Below are 22817 nucleotides of genomic sequence, written 5' to 3'. Positions count from 1 at the left end.
TGTGGGAATGAAGCCGGAGATGTGGGGATGATGCCAGAGATTTAGGGATAGTAAAAGAGATGTGTGGATGGAGCCAAAGATGTGGGGATGAAGCCAGAGATGTGAGGATGGATAAAGAGATGTGGGGATGGGTCCAGAGATTTGAGGATAGATTCTGATATATGGGAATTGACCTTGAGATGTGTTGATTGACTGTGCCAAAGTGCCGAATGGGTACTGGGAGAGGGTGGTATAGATTTACGGCCATGTAGTATATTACGGTAATCCCAGGCACGAGAGGTCTTGGGAGGTTCATGAGGAGATGCTGAATACCCTCCTTTGTGAACAGCTTTGGGAAGACAATCTGAGGTGATGGATGACGCTGGCAGCCTCTCGGTTCTTGACTTTGCATGTGTTGTCATCAAGAAGTTTGGTTTCATATACCATTGGGTTCTGGGCTGTTTGTTGCATGTGCGCTATTCATCAACCCCTGAAAGATGGAAGCATTTTTGACACTGTATACATTTTTTACACTTATAATTTGAAAATGGGCCCGGTCAGCAATAGGCAACCAGTGTACTGATCCAAAAAGAAATCTTAAACCAAGCCACACCATCAGGTAAGAATTTCAAGTTTTAAGACACAACTGAAATTGAATGTACTCTTTAAACAGCTGCCCCTTGCATGCCTCATGCCCAAAATCTACAGTGTGAATCCATTAGAACCCACTGTAAGCTCTCAAGGGCATTATCCAAAAGGGGCGGCCATTAAGGTTTGTCACCTAGAGTGCATGGTGTTCATCTCCAGGTCAGGCAGAGACAGTCACTGCAGTTTTTCATAACTTTGATTTTCAAATCGCAGGAATAAACTTTGCTATCAAACATGACTCAAATCTGTCTAAATCCTTAAATTCAGTAGAAATGGGGTCAAGACTCGAGGGCTACTAAAAAGATATTTTAGAAATTGGGAGAAAAAAGTGAGGATCGCCTATTTCTATGATCTGTCCTGAGCCTTGGGCTCTTTTAGCATACTTTTTGTAGGTTCACTGTGTTTTGAGATGGTATCTTGCCGTGTGGATTTAACTCTTTGTGCTAGGGTTCTGTTGCTCATTTAGCACCCAGCAGCCCTGGAGGTGGAATCAAGGGTTAGCAGAGATTTGATAATAAATTAGGCCATCTTCCGCCCACTGGTAGCTTTTCATTCCTTGCACAGCTTCTAGACTGTTCTTGGCCCATCTTCTGGAGCAGCTCTCCACACAACAATAGTCCAAATGCCTCCTTTCCCATCTCTTCCTGCAAAGGCGCACATTTGGAAATCAGTGCTAACCATCGGCTGCTGGTAGATATTGACTAGAATGTATAGTCGGTGGATCATTGGAGGACCCACATAAAGGCTAAGGGCTCTAGGGCCTCCCTATCTTCACCTGATGAGTGTAAATGGATAATAATATAAAAGAACCTTGGTGAACCTATGGCCTCCAGGTACCTCAGTCCACTCCTCCTAACATGACCAGATCACCTTGTGACTTCTAAAGCCATAGGAAGACATGTTAATATTTTTACTCTCAGCTGGATGCTATTGGCTGATTCCACCTGCTGCTCTCTGAGATGGATTGGCCCATAAAGCCCTACGCCACATCCTGAAATGTGACTAACTGTACCCCACCTCCACGACCGTCCAGAGACACTGACCAGTGAAAAGCCTCCAATTTTCCTTATTGTCGCGCCGGCCTCTGGACCCAAGTCCTGAATGATGGCTGTTTGTCTAGAAGTATATTGTCCTCCAGTGCCCTTGAAGTTATTAGCTTGCAATCTTTAGATGCCCTTGGCAGTCTATGGCTTCTGAAGGTGCTCCCCCCCCTCCAAGGCTCACAGAGTAGTGGCGGCTTTTATGCAGTGTATTGGTGACTTATTAGCCACTGCAGGTTGCCTTAGGCCATCAGGGAAAGCAAAGGTCTGAAGATTAATGAGATGTTGCAAAGTCACATGAGGAGGCCCATAGGATAACCTGGCAAATTTCCAAAGGGGGGGGGGGAGTAAAGAGGGAGAGAAAGAGAGTGAGTAAGAGCTTATGTTTACTATAAAAGGCCAGTAGGCACCTGACATTCGACTGACCGAACACAAATCCCGCTAGCTTTTCATAGTGCCAACTTCTGTCCACAATTGAAATAGTGCATGCATGGTGCACCATGGTTGTCCACACCATCCTGGTTGTCTCCACCCCCACTCCCCCCATCACAACCCCTCTTTAGCTTCACCACTTGTACAGTTTGACATATGCTGATTGGACAGACCTCGGTCCAGGTGGTTACATTCAAGTATTTGGGTCCAGGAAAACAGAAAGCTGTTTGGAATGCCCACAGAATGTCATTGTAACGCTTTGGGCAATGCAGGTGAATGCAACTCAAAACTTCTCTCTAGCGTATTGGAAATCTGAATGCCGGACTAGAATACTGTAGGTCCAGAGACATGCATTTCACTTTCAAACTGGAGTAAATCACTTACATATTTAAGACTGTGATCGCGGATTTGGAATTCCGACTGCAAGCTGATTTGTACTGCCCTGTGCATTACAAAGAAAAACATCTCAGCATTCAGAATTTGGACTGAATAATCTTTATAGAATGGAATCCCAAATACTCAGTTGTGACCTGTTGGTGGAAAGTAGAACTACAAATATAACAATCCAGAATGTTGTTGGTTAAAAAGACAGAAACAGATGGCAGTCAACCTAACAATAAGGGCGGCCAACACCTATCTGTAGGGCTCATCTACTAGACTGGCCATGCACTGTCTGTTGTAAGACCCGTGGTCTGATTATGAGTCTGGCAGTCCACGGACCACCAGACTCGCTGGGTCGTGATGGCCTCCGACCGCTCTATTATGATTCCGGCGGTGGGTCTGCCCTGGGTCTTCCGCAACTGCCTGGGATTATAGATCTCTGGTGGTGGCGCTTCGGTCTTGAGGCCGCATTATGCTTGGCGGTCCCCGCAAGCATATTACGAGCTGCTTCTGTGCCACAGTTTTCAAGGCAATTCCTCGTCCATGAAAACTGTGGCAGAGAGGAAACAAAGGGGTCTCTACAAGGCCCTCTGTTGCCTCAGGGCCATGGGGTGCATGCAGGGGGGGTACAATGTGTGCACCCTGCCATGGGGTGCATGCAGGGGTGGTCATGTGGTGTGCCCCCCTGTGTGCATGCACCCCAGTACCTGCACGGCATGGACTGCAGCAGTCCATGCCATGCAGGTACTGAATTTGATATTCCCATTGCAGTTCCTTTTTCTTACCCACCGACCTGGGAATGCCAAGGAACCGCCTCCCAGACACAAGAAAACTTGTAATCTGGCAGGCGGATCACACACGGGTTTCGCGGTGCAGCGGCGGAGTGGTCAAGCCACTGCACCGCCGAACTCCGAATCAAGCACTTACTGTTAGTTTACAGATGGATTACAGCCAGCCCAATGCTAACCATTGGTTGCCTTTAATGACACTCTCATTTGCTTCCTTCTTATTCCTCAGCTTGTGCGGGCTTTTCTTCATCTTCTTGTGTTTGTCCCTCCTCTGGAGCATGGATGCTTTAATTGTGCTCTTCCCATGCTCTCTTTCTAAGCACTATTTTTTCTTTTTGTTCATGCACTCCATAGGAGCGCAGGTGTTTTCCAGCTGTGCCCTTCATCTTCTTCTCTCACCATCTGTGCAGAACTCTATGTTCCTCTCTATCGCCTGTGTGCTTCTCCCCACAAGCTCCACGTTGCCCTCTGTGTTGCTCCTGGCCCCAGTCGAGCCATCCGTTGCTTGCCCCCCCACATTGCTTCCTCCACCTGTGCTGTGCGTTGCGCTCCTCCGAACCGTGCTGCATGTTGCTACTGCTGCCGCTCATCTAACACCCCGGTGCTGGTTCCCCATTCTGATCTTTCACAAAAGGCACAACTACAAAAAGTAGTTTCAAAGGGTTTTTTTTTTTAGGCCCAAAAATATTTTTTGCTTTGAGACAATGTTTATTTTTGGTATTTTTTGTATTGGAAAGGACCCATCAGACCCTTTAATAACAAGCATTTGCAATGCAATGGTCTCGGCATCATTAAAGGTAGAGCTATTGGCATTGCTCATGACATTTTTTTTCTTTAAATCAAAAATAAAACTCTGCCCTCACCACTCTGCACTCACCACTCTGCACTCACCACTCTGCACTCACCACCACTCTGCACTCACCACTCACCACTCTGCACTCACCACTCACCACTCTGCACTCACCACCACTCTGCACTCACCACCACTCTGCACTCACCACCACTCTGCACTCACCACTCTGCACTCACCACTCTGCACTCACCACTCTGCACTCACCACTCTGCACTCACCACTCTGCACTCTGCCCTCACCACTCTGCACTCACCACCACTCTGCACTCACCACCACTCTGCACTCACCACCACTCTGCACTCACCACCACTCTGCACTCACCACTCACCACCACTCTGCCCTCACCACCACTCTGCACTCACCACCACTCTGCACTCACCACTCTGCCCTCACCACCACTCTGCACTCACCACCACTCTGCACTCACCACCACTCTGCACTCACCACCACTCTGCACTCACCACCACTCTGCACTCACCACTCTGCACTCAACACCACTCTGCACTCACCACCACTCTGCACTCAACACCACTCTGCACTCACCACCACTCTGCACTCACCACCACTCTGCACTCACCACCACTCTGCACTCACCACTACTCTGCACTCACCACTCTGCCCTCACCACTCTGCCCTCACCACTCTGCACTCACCACTCTGCACTCACCACTCTGCACTCACCCTCTGCACCACTCACCACTCTGCACCACTCACCACTCTGCACCACTCACCACTCACCACTCTGCACCACTCACCACTCTGCACTCACCACTCTGCTTGGTCTCTGTGGAAGTTTGTACTCCCTCTCAGACAGCACACAGCGTAAACTTATAGACACTGTTGGCTGATAAATCGGCATGGTGTGTATCACTTTCACCTACCGAATTAAGTGATTTCTATGGTCTTTTCTCTTTCTGTTGCACGAACCGGTGATACTAAGTGTCATCTTTCAACCTTCCGTGAAGTGAGGGGCGCTAGGTGATGGCCGCACTGTAGTGAGGCTCCCGCTGTACTCCGAGAAACACGCATCATAAACCCCATCCCGGCAGCAAAACTTGGACCCCCGACATCACCGATCGAAGCAGGATACTGGGCTGCATCTGTCCCCCGACATTGACGCCGATCAAAGATAGCGGAGGGAAGCGAAGAGCAGCGGAGTCTGGTGGCGAGGTGAGGGGAGGATTGACTGGAGCGCCCGCCTGGGAACATCACGCGAGCCCGAGGAGGTGTAGGCCGTGCCACGAGGCAACCTGCGGCCTGGTGTGCCCATCGGGTGAAGTCGGAGCTGCTCGCTGAGGTTGGTGTTTCTCCCCCCCACCCCCCCGTGGGGCACAGAGACCTACCCGCAAGCCCTGAAAGAACTGCCCAGGGTGCCGATTGCAAATTCGGCCCAAACTGGTAGATGGAGCACGAAGCTAGCTGAGGCCTACTCTGCAAAGGAGGTGAGAAGTGGCGGCCGCTAGGCGTGTGGAGAGAGCCATAAAGCGAGGCAAGCTACCGCGAGTGGGTTGGGCATGGCGAGTGGTGGCACGAAATAAGGACCTGCTACAGGCCCCTGGGACCGGACATCAGCAGCGCAGCTTTGAACTCGCGGCCGCCCCGGAAGTCAGGCACGGTCGCCTGTGACGGGGGCGGGGCCACGTTCACACCGGAAGAGGAGGCAGGCGGAGTCGTAGCGTCTCGCGGCCCGGGGCTCCTGTGAGCGGTGTAGAGCCCCGGGGCCGCGCCAGCAGGAGGTTGGGCGCCGCGTGCTGAGGTTAGGTAAGTTCTGGAGCGCGATTGGTGCACTTGTGTGTGTGTATGCTCGTGTGTGTGTGTGTATGTATGTGTGCGACGGTGACGGCGGGGGAGGGGGGGCCTCGGTGCACTTGTGTGTGTGCGCGCGTGTGTGTATGAGTCAGGGGTGGTGTCTCTGTATGTATGTATGTGCGTGCATGGGCGCGTGTGTGTGTGTATGCGCATGCGTGTGTGGTGCTTGCGCTTCCCAGGAGACAGCGCCTGGCCACAGCGCGCGTTCCAGTTACAAATCGCCTGGAAGGATGCGCGTGGCCAGGACTGTCTCCTGGGAATGATAGTCGGTGACAAAAGATCTCGGCGGAGACGCGCTTCCGCGCGTTGACGCCGAGACCTAAAAACCATGACAAAACAAAACGAGCCTCAACAAATACAAATGCTAGTAGCCAATGCTAAACCTACTAGCTCTGCCAATGCTTGTTTAATTTACTGATAATTAAAGTTGCCTTTCTATGGCCCACTTGCTCTTTTCACACCCTCTTACACAAATTGTGGGAATCGTGGGAATATAGAATGTACAGTTACTGGAAATTTACATTTCATTTATCCATTGTCCACTTCCTTTTATCAGACTCATCAACAAACATTTTAGGAATCATTTTAATACAACAAACATATTTGTAAAGTTCTCATTCACCCATTAAGAGCTGAATAAAAGATGTGTATTGTTAACCCAACTCAATGATATGCATTGACCTAGAAGATGGATGGGCTGAGTGAACCCACACAGATTTCGGGAGTTGATGCATCAGTCCTCCGAGACCAGACCTGGTTCAGGAAACGTTTGCCAAGTTCAGAAAGCTAAACATAACATGAATTTGTAATGTGTATGTTAATCCATTAGGGCATCGTGGTGCTGAAATAATCGATGCTTATTGCTACCCACCACAATGGTACTCCTTTTATCGAACGCTGGAGTTTGAAAGGCTAAGTGGACCCACCAGAATTTGAAACCCACCAAGCGGTTAAACATAAATCCCTGCATGGATGCATACGTCAACTGAGCCCCTGACCAGAGGGTTAGGCACACTGTGTCTCTGCATTATTGCTTTTAACCTGTTTACCGCGGCTGTTATTTCGGCGCAGTGCGGGCGCTCTGAGGAGTGGGCGGGCCGCGTCGGCCGTTGGCCGTTCGCAGCACCAGCCAGGTAGTGCTCGCGAGGGCCAACGTCCGACGGCAGCACACAAGGGGTTAAAGCTGCAGAGTTATTACCAGCTTCTTGCAGGTGCTCAGAAGCATGGATTGCCGTGCAGGGAAGGATGTCACTGTGTATCTTGAGGCAGCAACCCTACTGCTCTGCACAAAGGGAGATCATGTTAAATGCTTGGAAATGCACTGACCACACATTGAACACAATGGTTTGCTCTTTAGACATTCTCTGAAGGAGGGGTTCAGTAGAAGTGCAGCTGCCCTACTCCTTTCTACTGCCTTCGACCAATGCAGTGGCGACAGAGGCCCAATTTCCCTCATAAACCTCCGGCTGCTGTATTAGTGCTCCAGGATTGCTATTGTTATTATTAAACGCTTATTATCAATATTATTATTATTAGTAGCAGTAGAAGTAGCAGTAGTAGTACAAGTATTAGAAGTAGTGCTGGTGTTATCATTATTCTTTTATTATTATTATTATTATTATTATTATTATTATTATTATAATTATTATTATTATTATTATTATTATTATTATTATTATTATTATTATTGTTGTTGTTGTTGTTGTTATTATCATCATTATTATTATTTCAAATAATAATAACAATCATACTGTTATTACTCGGGGTCCTTGTGGCACTTGTACAGGTTGAGTTTTGTCCTAAAGGGCCACAAGCCCTCCTCTCTGCAAGACGTAGTTACATACCACACTGTGAGAGAGCATACACACATACAAAGGGGGGGGTGCCGGTGACAGTCAGGCCTGCCTCCTCTCGTGGGTAGCATGGGGGGCTGTAACATCGCGGCCTGAGAGTCAGTGGGCATCGGAAGTTAGAGCCTCAAACCTAGGAGCTTGAGTTGCAAGATGGCTCACTGAGTTAAACGCTAGCTGCTGACATTGGATGTGGCGTTCATGCCATGTGCATGAGATCAGGCATGGCCACCTCTGCCTGTCAATGACACCTCCCCCTCTAGTCGGTGCTGCCGCTCTGGCACCATAGACCATATTGACTTGTTGTTTTTTTTTTTTTTTTTTCTGGAGGGCACAGAAGCTGCAATTTGTTGCTGGCCTTCACCTTTCTATCTCAGAAGGTGGAACCGAGAGTAAAGGGCCGCAGCCGTCTTCAAGCGCTCTCTCTCTCTCTCTCTCTCTCTCTCTCTCTCTCTCTCTTTCCCATTTCACTGAGTGTAGTTGGAAGACATGTTGCCTTCAATTCTCGTAATTTTTCTTGCCTCTGAAGAGAGAACATGCTTTTCCCCACCTTCTACACTTTACGCTTTCTCCTACCACTGTGCTAGGTGTCTCCTTGTGCTCCCTTCACCCTTCAAACGTTCTAAAGACATTTCATCCCCTCCCTCCTCTCTCTTTAGTTTCTCTTACCTCTTTAGGGCTTGAATTCAAGTATGAAGAGAATGTGGCATTACGGTCAGAGCTGCCAATTTTGGAGCTGGGGAACGAGGTTCGAGTCTCCGCATTAGCTCAACATCCTGTGATTCTGGGCAGATCACTTAATCTCACAGTGCCTAAAAAACACAAACGATTGTCAAAGTCATAAGTAACTTTATTTCGACCACTAGGGCCATGAAAGTGTCCATAAAATATATAATAAATAGCTAAAACCCAGAGTACTCGGGGTAAAGCAGCAGGTTCATACATAATAAAAGAAATCATGTCAATAGCAGATAAAAAATAAAACATACAGACTGATTATGGGAGAACCCAACAAGCACAAATGACAACAGCAGCATACTATAGGTCAGTACATCGTAAGAGTGCAAATCAAGAAACGGGTGAAATAACTACACAAACGTCCCCATAAGAGCTTCAGAATACAACATGGTACAAAGGGGCGCCAGGGGGTCAATCATACGGATCAAGCCTGGCTCTGATGACAGAAGAGAACCTTCCTTTTTAACAACCACATTATACCTAGAAATTTGGCAATCGCATAGGCATATAGGGGCCGGCAATCAGTTCTAAGAATTCGAAGAGCAATACAATGCCTGTGTGTGCCCAGCTGCCTACAAATAGGTGACAGCCAAAAGAGGCCTGGGTGCACGTAGGCAGGGCATACAAAAAACAATGGAGAATAGACAATTGCACGCTGGACAGCCAGAGAATTCAAAAGCCGACCAGGGCTGGACTGGCCATTGCGGGCACCAGGCGTTTCCCCGGTAGGCTGCTAGGGTGGGGGCTGCTGTTGGGTCCCTGGGGGGCGTTTTTGTTATCTGGGGTCGGCAATATCGGCCCCCTGTAACAAAATCGGCCGACACCGGCCCTTGCAAACTGCTCGCCTGCCCTCCCCCTCACCCCAGGGGGGCCGGCTAAGCAGTGTGCCAGGGCCGTTTTCTGTTCCCAGTCCGGCCCTGAAGCCGACCATTTGGAAGAAAAAGATTTCCAGCTGCAATGCACCCACTCTGAATTGGAAGTACAGTTTCCTGTCCAATGGCACTGTAATGTGGCCACAAACACAAATGTGTCCTTTTGTAATGTAACTGGTGCTCACGTAAAGCACTACAATACATTCCGGTCCAGTTCACACTGTATAAAACTGCAAAAAAATCAATGCTGAATTCCATGTAGAGATTCCCAGGGGAAGGAATTACTGTTAGCAATCATTAACTCTACATGAAATGCCTTCTTTTACAAGTTAAACTCCTCAGAAAATGGAACAACCTAGCAGACATGAAATTATCATTCATAAATCGACACAATATTCTCGGGTCCAAGAAATTTCCCTCACTCTTCCCACTTTCTCCTGTCTGTGCAACGTTTACTTGCCCTGACTACATCCTATTTTCTCCTGTCTGCACTAGGGACATGCCCTCCCCCCCTCTTCGTACTTTCTCCTGGCTGTGAATTGTGGACATGCCCTACCCCCCCCCATCCCCTTTGATACTTTCTCTATGTTGTGCATTATTCCCACCTCTGCATACTTTCTTGTGTCTCTGCATTATGGACATGCCCTCCCCCCTTCACACTTTCTCTTTTCTGTCTCTGCATTGTTCACATGCCTTTCCCCCCTCTTCATACTTTCTCTTCTCAGTGCAGTGTGCACATGCCCTACCCCTCTTCATACTTTTGCCTCTGTATGTCCTTTGTGGACATGCCTCTCCCCCCCCCCTCTCCTGGCCCCGCCCCTTCACACTTTCTCCTATCTCCCTAGCAGGTAATTGGCCCCTTTGGATGCTCGTCTGCTCATAGAACAGCAGCATATTCCCCTCTGTAGGATGTGAACAATAAACAGGGGCCTGGACAGAGAATCCCCAGAGCCACCAACCTCCCTCTCAGGCAGGGTCTCATGCAGTGTGCAAAAAAGGTCCAAAGGAGGCATTAGTCACAAGAAAACTAGGCGGGGGGGGGGGACACTGTAGAAAAGAGGCAGCTGTGGCAAGGAGATGCTATGGAACGTGCATGTTTACTGACACTAACCTGACAGAGGGCAGGAACAAACAGCACACGCCAGCAGCCCACTGTACAAAAACACTGTCAGCCATGCTACACAGCAACGACGCTGCTGTACAAAATGCAAAATATTGACAAGGACGAAAGTTATTTTGTTGAAGAGCGCTAATGGCTTTTGAGTGCTTGTTGGAGATGGTGTGAACTCAACATGAACAAGCACACCCTGAAGGAAAACGAAATCACTTTACTTCACGTTATTTATTGTAATGCAAACATGCATGCACGGTTTAAATGAAACAATAAGTCACCTTTATTAGCCATGGGCATTCCCTGGCTCTCCTACACACATATATCAGTAGATATAAGACAAGGTACTGTTGTATGTTGAAAGAAATTGGTGTAAAAGTCACTTCCTGAAACTGTATGCATAGTTTAAGATGTGTTTTACTTTCACCTGTACAGAAAATCGTTGATTTTTTAGGGTACCATATTTTAGACACAACCACGTGGTCACATAGCTGCCTCTGTTTGTTGCAGACCCCTCCCCCGAACACCTTTCAACTCCAGTGATTTAACTAGGCCTGGGCGGAGTTCACAGAGATCTGCAATGAGGAACTCTGCAAAGTGACCAAAATAATCTGCCACCAGGCCCGGACTGGCCGTAGCGGGCACCGGGCAATCCCCCGGTGTGCCGCACGGATGGGGGCCGGTTTTGGGCCCCTGGGGGCCGATTTTGTTACAGGGCCGTTTATGCAGCATAGCTGCAAAATCGGCCCTGTAACAAAATCAGCCGAAAACCGTCCCTGGCAGAGAGCTCGGCAGCACCCCCAACCCCGGGGGAGGTGGGGGGAAGGGGGGGGGGGGGCCTCGAGCACTTTGCCAGGGCCGGTTTTGGTTCCCAGTCCGGCCCTGTCTGCCACGCTACGCAGAGTTCTGCAAGCGGTGAAGTGCATTACGTTGCGCTGTTCACACTGATTTTTAGTGTCAGGTGTTTGTCTCTCGCAGTGCGAACGGAACTCCGAACAGTACAATAGGGCGCTGCTTCTTTCTGCTACTCGAGTAGATGTTTTATTCGAGCGTCAGCTTCCTCAACGTGACCTTCCGTGACCGCCCACGTTGAGAAATCTCGCAGAGAGGTGGTCGGAGTAAGATTTTCCTTGCTGACGCTCGCCAACTTAACATTGGTGAGTGCAAGTGAAGTAAAAACTCTGAATCAGCTCTGCGGAGTTTTTTGGAACTCAGCATGCTACGCGGAGTGGGAAAAACTCTGCAAACTCTTAGCGGAGTGGAATTTCACAACCAGGCTTAGATTTAACCTGTCTGATTTGTGAATTTTATCAAGTAAATAGGTCTGTAGGGTGTGCGTGGGAATATTAGTGCTTGGGTGTCAGTGAGCTGTAGCAAAATGCTGAACTTCTTGTACATAGCCCTTCCCATGGTGTCATCTCAGGTGATGCCACCCAGCTCCAAAGGGAAATGCATGTCACTTCCTGTCTTGTCACCAAGATCGTGTACAATTATGTTTTTGGTGCAAAGTGACTTGGTGTGTGATGCAAAGACCCCGCCAGTGACTTCTGGTTTAATGGCTCCTCTGTGACTTTGGGGTGGGAGACCGGTTTGCGGTGGTTTTATGAAGCGGGAAAGCCCTGCAGTCAACAGGGAAGTGAAAATACACATCACCCAGTCGCCAATGAGGGAAAGAGAAGATGAAAAATTATGCATTCAAGTGTCACAGATGGAAATTAAGTGCGTTTCAGACGTTAGCCCATCATTCTTGCTTAATTAAAGCGTCCTTGTAAAACCACAGCAGGGTTGGTTGCCGTGCATCTTCGTCCAATCATGCTGCGGCGTCCCAGTGGCACGGATACGAATGCCACCAGCTCCAACCAGTTCGGACGGAGGTGGCATGGAGGAAGCTTTAGGAATTGGGGGTCGGGGGAGGTAAGAAGACAGAGCACATCACAAATGATTAGTTCCGCGGTCAGGCGCGAGGATTGGTCCCATCACATATTGCACCCCCTGTAGGAGGAGCACAATGCTGGAACCTAAGTGGTGCAGCGCCCCTGTGGAACCCCCTGATGCCTGTGGCATGTTCCCCTCTAATTGCACCCGCATCCCCATTATCACAACACATTCCTCCCGCCTGCTTCTTGCGCTTCTTGTGCACGGAGACAATAAGGCCGCGCAGCTTTCTGGGTAGGATACCCTTATCCACAAGGAGTCCGTCCCAAGCTTCCTGTGCAGCCGTCTCATAGAATGACAGCACGGGGGTGGAGAGGGGGGCGTCAGTGGGGCTTAAACAATGCCAGGGCATGTCAGGCAATGATCGTAGAACACTCCCACCTACTACTCACTCGCTCGCCCCTCCCCAGTTACGAAATATTAGAGTTACACCAATCATATATCTTTATTTAACTGATATATACTCCTTTTGATAGAGTGGCCAATATTGAAGACAATACGTACAATGTTGGCAACTAGGGCATAGCACACCGGTTCTCAATATTCCTCTGTTTAATATGACTTTTCTTTTAGCATAAGACAAACTATATTCTGTCTGGGACCATAGCATAAAAGAGGGAAATAAAAAGAGTGCTGTGAAGGAAAAGTAAAAATAGAATGGTCTGCTCAAATATAAATAAGGTTCAATAGTGCTGCGAGCCGCTCTATTATCCATGATGTTGTCCTTTCTTATTCAGACGAGTCTTGAATCCCAATAAGTAGGATTCTGATGAGGAAAATTTGGATTAATCATAATGACTAATAAGCAGTAGGACCATAATCCAGCCAATGGCACTTGAGCGGAAGTAAGATTGTATAATCTAGCCAACTAAGGTAGAAAGCCAGCGACAAGAATGTTATAGTTAATGAGTTGGCTTTGTAGTTTAGATGAATGGGAGTGAAAGAGGTGGGACATCCACGAAGTTGGAAAAGAAAGGTGGAGAAGGCATGAATATTACCCTGTTTTAATCTATTTATTTTGAAAATGCAAAGTTCATTGTTGATACCCCAAGTCGTTTACGCCGGGACATAATGCAGCCCCACCGGTGCAGGAAGCCTCCATCCTTCATGGTGTCCTCTTTCTACCTAAGACCTACGAGAGGCAGTTCATCAATGGCCTTAGAAGATCTGGTTGTGTTGGTAAGAAGATTGAGTCGGTTCAAAAACCTAATCTGGACTTATTCTGACCGTGACAGCTTGCAGCTCGCAATACTTGCTTAAGGATTTTTAGCTATGTGCTATTTAGCTTTTATTACCTATTCCTTCCACCCTTAAATCCTCTAATCCCAAGCTTCTTCGCTTTTTTCATCTCTGTTTCAACAAAGCATCCTCTTTGTGACACTGAAATCTTTCCTTATTGAGACAAAGTCTAATTATTTTCTTTAATTCTAGTATTCATTACATTTTCTAAAGAGGTCTGTGTTTATTTTTCGTTTTCCAATGCTCCAAAGAGAAGGGTGGCCACAAAGTGTTATATAAAAATGGAAGATGATGGGCTTAAAGAAACTTGTATATCAAAGTCTGGAAAACATGGTGTAGAAAGAGGGCTTGAGGTCCAGTTTATTTCTAGCAATGCTGGCCTCTACAGATTTTCATCTCTTAATGAAACTGGAAGATTCAGACGCTCATTCATCTTCCAACCCTCAATTTTCAGGAAACTTTCTTCATGTTCTCATGTCTTATACTCTCCACTGAATCAGCATGTTTCGCTCAGGATACACTGCTTCAGACTCATACTCTTCTCCTTGGGTCTTCAAAAAAGGGTCTGAGCCCCTGGGATTCATTTTACACAACAGAGGAATTCTTGTTTATCCACAGAATTAGTTGATCCACTCTGGCACGCTTGTGATATTCAAGGTAGGACATATGGAGAACTGGGTATGTCATTTATCGAACACTCGGTATGCAATGGGCGAGAATAGTGACAGCGGAGTATTTAACGTTGAGCAGGTGGAGGCCGCCAGTGGTGTTACCTGGATCACTGTCTGCTCCTGTAGAACAATACATCTTATCATGTGGAAAATTAATACAGTTTGGTGAACATTATCTACGCCATCTTGCCTTTTTCCCGATGCCACACTTTTCGTCATGCACATCCGCCATATTTTAGCCGTTACGATCAGAATCACCCTCACGAAAGACCCCCACGCACCGGTCATTCCCACTCTCACATGCCCTGCGCATAAGCGGCAGCCATTTTAAACACCATGGCCTCCCTGCCCCTCGCTGATAGCCAGCGCGTCTCTCTCTCTCTCTCCTAACCTCGCAAGCATCCCCCGCACGCTGACAACCCCCGCTCTCTCATGCCTTGGGTCATAAACCCCTCTTCAGCGCAGCTTCACCACAGAATCCCATCCTGTTCCCAGCGCGACACCTCCCCTCATTCCTTTCATGGTCTCAGATCCTTTTGATGCAAACCCCCTTTCCCTGTGTCCCCGTTTGTCTTCCTTGTTCCCAGGCCGCCACCTGGCCCTGTGGATACTGTTTATTACCCCGTACAGTAGGAAGCTTCCCCTCCCCATCAAAAGACCCTCGAGCTGATCAAAGCCCCCACCCTATGAGATCCGATCAACTCCACGCATTCCGTGAATCGGCGGAATGCCCTGCTGCGCGACAATCATCACCTGTTGTGACCGGGGTGGGGAATTCAACTGTAAATGTATGTGGGAACGGGTCTGAAGGGGAGATTCCGAGGATGTCCTTTCATATATCAAAGTGTTGCGAGAATGTGTTACGTGCAATAAAGGTCATAAACCCTAGTATAAGAGGCCAGGCCTCAGAGATGTGGTTAGAGCACCTCGTGACGATACTTGCTGTCTGAATTGATGTGTTCTCCTCCGGAGAAAATAAAATCCTCGTTTCCTGCCTTCCAGTCTCCAGCGCCTGCTTCTTCATTGATTAATATTGGTGGGTCATAGAGGCGACACCGCCGGGCAACATAAAGGGGTCTTTGGTTACTGGTTGTCTTTGAACCCCTTTTAACAATTGGCGTCCCAAGCGTGGGGCCCATCAGCGACTCGTGGATCCAGTGGGAGAGGTCCTGACGACAGAGTGAACGACTGCAACGATCGGAAGGTACCCTGTCCGATAGACCCTCGTCTGACAGCCGATCATCCGAACTTCACTGGTTCCGAACAGACCTCTCTCGAGTGATCTGCGGTCCTGACTGGGAACCATCAGGAGTGCCACAAGGAGTACGAAGAGAAGAGGACGATCGGGCGCTGGATTCGGAAGACAAGAAACTGTCCATGCGGTCCGGGTAAGGTCGTGTAAACACGACGAATTGCGAAAGTGATTGATAATTGATGAGAAAATACTAGTATTACTTTTTGTTAATTTATTTGGAGATTCACTGTCTGCAAACGGAGAAACAACAGGCTCTCCCTTTATAAACAGTGAAGGATAGGTACGCATCCATCGGACCTATCTTTCTCCCCCACTGAACAATTGCCCCTCCCCCATTGATTAACTGTTATAGATTGTTTTCTGGAGATTCTCTGTCTGCAAACAGGGAAGAATAGGTCCCCTCTTTGCAGATAGTGAAAGGGTAGGTGACGCGAACCTTTGCGAGCCTACTTATTCTCCCCATTGACCATATTGATTTTTTATTTTTGACCTAACATTGATTGCTCAAGATTGGTTCATGAGGTATTCACTGCCTGCAAACAACGTAGAATAGAAATATTCTGTCTAGTCTTTGCACGCAGTGATAAGATAGGTAGTGCTGACTATTATCCCCATTGTGATCCGTCATGCCTGTCTTCTCCCCACTGGTTAGTAGCCTGTTTAGCCCGGACCGCTTATTAGAGATGAACCATCCGGCTCCGCTGGAAGGCACCCCTAATAAGGACATGTTCATGAAGCATGGATTAATCGCTATAGCCTATAGCCAACTGTGGCATAAATATACGAAAAGGGATCGAGAAAGTCAGTGGCCACTGATAGGATCCTTCGATCTTGACAAAATAGAAACGGTAGAAATAGCCCTTCGTAGGAATGAAACAACACCTATTATGCTCGATAGTCTCGGTATGTGGCGCAAAGAAGCCACACGACGAAAGGAAAGCGATGAAGTCAGAAAGGGTGAAGAGACACGACGGACAACCCTCCAAACGTCTAGTAGGCAAAGGGAAGGGCCAGTGATGGCACAGTCCCGAGGAGTAGACATGAAAAGGGAACGGTGTAAAGGGATGTGCCGACAGAACAACCCCGGGACACAACGACCCGAAAATAATCCCCCGACACTATGCACAGGACGAACAGATTTAAAACAAAACCAATGTGCTTTCTGTAGATGTCTTGGGCACTGGAAAGCCCAATGCCCGACTCTACAGAGCATAGGTAAGAACAGAGGGTCGACAGAAAGAACAGGCCGACAGAAAGGGAAAAGGCGCGAGATAAAAACCAATCAGACTAGTGCAGACAGAACAGATAGAACCACCCCGTTTGATTATGCTCGATGGCACAGATTCCGTCAGACCAATTTTAACGACATGTTAGAGTTCTGGGACTGATTGCTCTCTGTTGCTCCCCCACTCTGAAAAACAAACACAATTACAGGCCAGTGTAAACAACCCCCGTTAGAGAAAGGACTCAAGGAAGCCAAGCATCTGTTATATAACTTAGGATTTAATTACGGTAAAGATAACACAAAACCAACGGTAAATAGAATAACTAGTAGAACACTCTCTAAAGCAAACTGTACTAATAGGAGAAATACAAAACATATTACGCTCACTCCGGAAGTCCTCGAAATGTAACAGTTCGACGGTCCCGCCCACCCGAAACACATAGCACGTGTGGGGCGGGGCCTGCCAACAGCCATAGACCAAAAGAGATCGCCGGCGAGAAGGTACAGGAGGCTCCTCAAAGCAGGCAATGAAATGGTCTTTCCATACTACCCTTCCAGGGATGGCGTCCCCCGGGCCACGAGTAGGGAGGGGGCGGATGCAAATGACCCCCTCCCTCGTATCTCCTGGTCCGGCCATCACGAATTCCTCCATCGAACTGATGCAGGGTGGGCAGGGAGGGAGAGGCGACGCGGACGAGCCTCTCCCGCCTCCGCAGGTAGGAGGTTTCCCAGCCCTGGCCCGGCGCCGATGTCCTCCAGCCGGGCGACGGCCATATACCTGCGCAGCACAGAACTTACAATGTCCGACGCACATATATTTCCGCAGCACAGGACATACAATGTCCGACGGGCATACTTGCGCAGCACCGGACGTACAATGGTCCCCCAAGAGTCGGAATCAGGGGTGTAGGGTGGTCATCATGTGCACCCCTGATTCAAAGGGACGGCGTGGGATGCGCCGGGAGAGGGAGGCGGCACGGACGAGCCTCCCTCACCTCCCCAGATGAAGGCTCCACTGCTGCACCCTGGCGCCCCGAACCAAAATGTCCTGCTCCAACAGCATGATGTTCTGTCTTTGTCGCCACAAGAAGTTTCTTCCACTCCTGAAAGATACGACGGAGGGCGGCTGCCGCAGGGTCTCAAAATGGCGTCTGGGCCCTCGGAAGGCGGGTCTAGGCCGCTGGAGTAACTTTGTCCGAAATTGCAACTCGGGCACTTGCCCACCTGGGCGCAAGCCCCCACCATCGACAAACATCCCCTCGACTTTGAAGATTCTACCAAAGTCCCAAGAGCCCTCAGCCCCTTCAGGCTTCCGGTGGGGAACAGCTGCATTGATCACTAATGAAATAACCACGGCACAGCAACAAGATGGCGGTGCTCTCGTGTCTGCATCAGCTTCCGTCTGAACCACCCAGGAACATTATGGGCTAACGAACTCGAGTAAGTTCCGGCTGAACATCAACATGACCCGGTAAGAAAGACTCTACCTCCCTCCCTCTCTTGATTGACGGTCCACACCACCAGCCCCTCTGTTAGCACAGGTTTTTGAACTGCCGAAAGGGACCCTGGTCCAACCGCCAATCGTCGGAGACATTTTTGCCCCTGATGCTACTTCCGGACTAAACCGGCCTCGCCCAAAATGGCGCCGGTATCAATAGGAACTAACGGATGCCTCGTGGTGTTCCTTAGCTAATGAGACTTGATGTACTAAGATATATATACGAACCTTTGCGCACTTGATGAAAAAGGGAGGAGGGTTCACTTGACGAACATTTGAAAGTGGTCCCGTAAAAATGTTGATTTCAATGAACGATTTATTTTGATATATTGTAACTGGTACGTAACGTCGCTTATGATGCACACCCACGGTATACATCTAGGAAATGTGATTACAATGAGCTTGACTGTGTTTCCATTTATGAACTGAAATGCCCCTGATCCCTCATCACGCAATGAAACGTTTTTAGTTACTTGCAAATAATTAATTAGGCCTTTCTAACATGTTCTTGTGCCGTAAAATAACCCCCCTACTGTATGTGCTTCCATCGTCGACATGTCCGGCCAAAATATGATTGCACTCTCACATTTTACGTACTGAACGATTATGCAAATAAAGGTTTTCCAAACTATGAATAGGCATCACATACTTTTGTAAATGTGGGAATTGGTGGGAGGGCTTTTTCTGTGCGCAACCGTTCTGCTCTTTTTTTTAAGGTTATCTGAAAAATGGTTGTTCGGCCCTGGATTGATGATCGAATCAAAGGTATGATACGCTGCCTCCAAAATATGCGACTAAGCTCAGGAACTAACGTATGAAGAAGGACCTCGACTTCTGAGAATGGGTAAGGTAAAGCGGTGTGATTGATAGAATGTTATAAAGGTATGGTGGTCAAAGGTACTAAGGGACAGGGTTGACCGAAGAACTGATATGCCTTAGAACATCACAGCTTTGGGAATGATTTAAGGATCCCGATGGCCAGATACATCTACAAAACCAGGTACCTCGCGCTAGGCACCTCTGATTCCTCTTTTTAGCGTTTCCCTACACACGATCCATAATGCCACCCTCGAACCCCCCATGAACCACCTATCACACTGCCCGCCCCCTTGACTTCAGAAACCAAGACCCTAGGGATTATATCCCGGGGAGATAAGTACGAGTATATGGTAAGTAAAGGACTTTCGTGCACGTACATTTGATGTGCTCGGATGTTGTTCCCCCTCCCTTTTTCCTCCTTTTTCCCTCTGCAGGTTACATTGGAGTCCCGATTAGGGTATCGTGAAGGATCTGGAGCCACGTCACGCCCGATGCATGAAAACGGACTAACGCTGCAAGACGACACAAAAAGACGCCCTACTCAATGCGCGACCTTTTCGTACCTGACCTAATGCTCTTCCGTCCCAAAACTGCATGCTTTCTACATCCTAACACAGACCCGAAACGTCTAACGTTGGGTAATGCACTGAATAGCCCAAACAATACACGGTCATTCTTCATGTCACATGTGTACTATTTGGCCTATTGTTACTATCTCTCTCTCTCTCTCTCTCTCTCTCTCTCTCTCTCTCTCTCTCTCTCTCTCTCTCTCTTTCACCCCTCCACACTTTCCCTCTTCTTAGCGACTGGCACCTAATTGGCGAACCTGGTGCACCTCCTGATTGGCCCCAAATACCACAAGTATTTGCACAAATTCGTCCTAAATAAAATCGTATCGATACCACGTTACTACCTCTCCTTTTCTGCTAAATATGGATGAAAATTAAATTGGCCAAAAGGAAAGGGACAGGTAAGACGACTAAGGTTCCCTAAATTTGACCCACAGTCAGGGAACTATTTGTCAGTGGCTTGAAAACGATCGAGACACCCCCGTCTTCCCAAAATGCCCCCAGTTTGGTATCAGCTGCCCTGAACGAGAATCTGAAAAACGCCCCTTGCTCCAATTCGCTGTGTTCCTAGTTGTTTTCCAACAGACCTCACCCACCCCAAGGATAAGTTTAATAATTATCGCAAGCCCCCCCGAGTTTTTGTAGTAGCCAGGTTGCGAGAAACTATATAGAAAGTTAGAAAGATGTGTGCAAAGTTAAAATTAGATCGAAAACCGAAAGAACTTGTTGCAGTAAACCTTGTTGAAAATAGGATGTTTAGCTAAAAGATAGGACGCATTGATGTAATGGAGAGTCGTTTAGCCTATGTTCATCCCTCAGAAGGATGCCTATCAGACTATGGTGAATAGCACGTTGCACTTTTCCGTAAGATACAAAGCCCTGAAGACCGGCCTAGCCTTGCAAGACTCGTACAAGGGAAATGGGTCTCTACCAGAAGAACTGACATCTACTGTAATAGACGAATGCAATGAATGGGTACCAGACCTCGTACCACGACAAATGAATGTAATAACCAACAAAACGCCAAAGAATTAGCCACAAAGGGAAGTTGTAGGAAATCCAGCAAACCCATCATCAATTGTTTATACGTTGGCTGCAAACCTCAATGTAGCGGATGTTTACCCCAGTTGCTTGGTGTTGGGAGAGAAATAGGTTTATGTAATTACCTTCTTCTGCAAAATCTCTAAAGACTGTCTTTTCGAACTCATTTAAGGGTACCACTGTCGGAGGAGAAAGAGACCGGATGTGGGAGCACGCGGCCTGACTGCGGATCGTGGAACCTCAGCGACGGAGGCCAAGGCGAGACCACAGCAGTAAGGAGTCGCAGGATGAGGCACTGTTTCAGACAAAGCTAAGGAAAGGGCTGACCTGAAGCCCCTGCTCTATGATCGACGTGTGCCAAAAAAAGTCCCCGCTCTCTGAACCTGGTTATGGACCCGCCTGTCTCAAATTCTCCGTCCCCCTGATCTGTTCCCGACTTGGCCCTGCTCCATCCCCTCCTCCTCCGACCTACCATAAGGACTGTTCACACACACACCTTTCCACCTGAACTTCCAAGTTCCTCCAAATCCTACTGAGCTATCCAGAGAAGGGTATTCCCTGCGTCAAAAGGGAGGGAGCTCCGACTAAGTAGACCACGAACTATGTTAATCTCAGAACGGTGACCTAGAACTCCACCAAGGGTCGCCCCTAAAGAGAAGATGAACGAAGTATGTGGTTCTACCCGCTGCTGAACGCCTCGATGATGATGGAAGCAACAGGAAATACCCACCACAGAGACTCAAGAAACAAACAGACCCCACAACTCAAAGACAATTGCACTTTTCATCACAATCCTTTTTTTGCCTCCTAATAACTATGCTCTGGGTTACGGAAGAAAATGCACCTGCTCCAAAACCGTAACGCATTTCTCCTATGAGGTCTGGCGAAACAAAACAAAATGTACCCCTGCCCGCAGACCTCCAACGACTCAATCCACATAAACATTCCTGTTGACAGAACGAATTGTAATCCAGGTGCTCAACAGTGCCAACAGAAGACGACAAAGACACTGAGAACTCTGATTTTTATTTTTATTATATCTCATTTCTCTCCCAACCACCATTGGACTGACTATGCTCCCGCCGAGTACAAAAAGGACTTACTTATATGATAACTTACCAGTTCCTATTCCAAATGACTATAAGTATCTATGATCTGTACCCAACGCCTTCGCTACATAATTCTAGTCTGATATTGCAGTACTATGACTTTTTCTGCAACCAACTTAACGATGAACCCGCCTACTAGATGATGTGATGTTTATAATGTGATGTTTATGTACAGTTCTTTTGCCTAAGTCCCCTCTCCCTTACTTATGACCGCTGCAATAGGTATAGATAGGAAATAGGCCAGCAAGATGTCTTGGAAATGTTAAAGGGAGGACTGTGGAAAATTAATACAGTTTGGTGAACATTATCTACGCCATCTTGCCTTTTTCCCGATGCCACACTTTTCGTCATGCACATCCGCCATATTTTAGCCGTTACGATCAGAATCACCCTCACGAAAGACCCCCACGCACCGGTCATTCCCACTCTCACATGCCCTGCGCATAAGCGGCAGCCATTTTAAACACCATGGCCTCCCTGCCCCTCGCTGATAGCCAGCGCGTCTCTCTCTCTCTCTCCTAACCTCGCAAGCATCCCCCGCACGCTGACAACCCCCGCTCTCTCATGCCTTGGGTCATAAACCCCTCTTCAGCGCAGCTTCACCACAGAATCCCATCCTGTTCCCAGCGCGACACCTCCCCTCATTCCTTTCATGGTCTCAGATCCTTTTGATGCAAACCCCCTTTCCCTGTGTCCCCGTTTGTCTTCCTTGTTCCCAGGCCGCCACCTGGCCCTGCGGATACTGTTTATTACCCCGTACAGTAGGAAGCTTCCCCTCCCCATCAAAAGACCCTCGAGCTGATCAAAGCCCCCACCCTATGAGATCCGATCAACTCCACGCATTCCGTGAATCGGCGGAATGCCCTGCTGCGCGACAATCATCACCTGTTGTGACCGGGGTGGGGAATTCAACTGTAAATGTATGTGGGAACGGGTCTGAAGGGGAGATTCCGAG

General features: G+C 48.3%; 1 protein-coding gene across 3 annotated transcripts in view; it reads right to left on the bottom strand.

Moving 5' to 3' along the window:
- The window catches only part of HAP1 (huntingtin associated protein 1), a 505788-nt gene that overhangs the window by 287402 nt on the left and 195569 nt on the right, over window positions 1-22817 (bottom strand). For all 3 annotated transcript variants that reach the window (XM_086924163.1, XM_086924164.1, XM_086924165.1), the window contains one exon: window positions 8450-8592. The gene's annotated coding sequence lies outside the window, so the exon portion shown is untranslated. The remainder of the gene's footprint in view (window positions 1-8449; window positions 8593-22817) is intronic.

Source organism: Lissotriton vulgaris, chromosome 5 (genome assembly GCF_964263255.1).
Source record: "Lissotriton vulgaris chromosome 5, aLisVul1.2, whole genome shotgun sequence".
In the NCBI taxonomy this organism is placed as follows: Eukaryota; Metazoa; Chordata; class Amphibia; order Caudata; family Salamandridae; genus Lissotriton; species Lissotriton vulgaris.
Note: the sequence above shows the minus strand (reverse complement) of the source record. Positions and strands in the feature narration are given on the sequence as shown.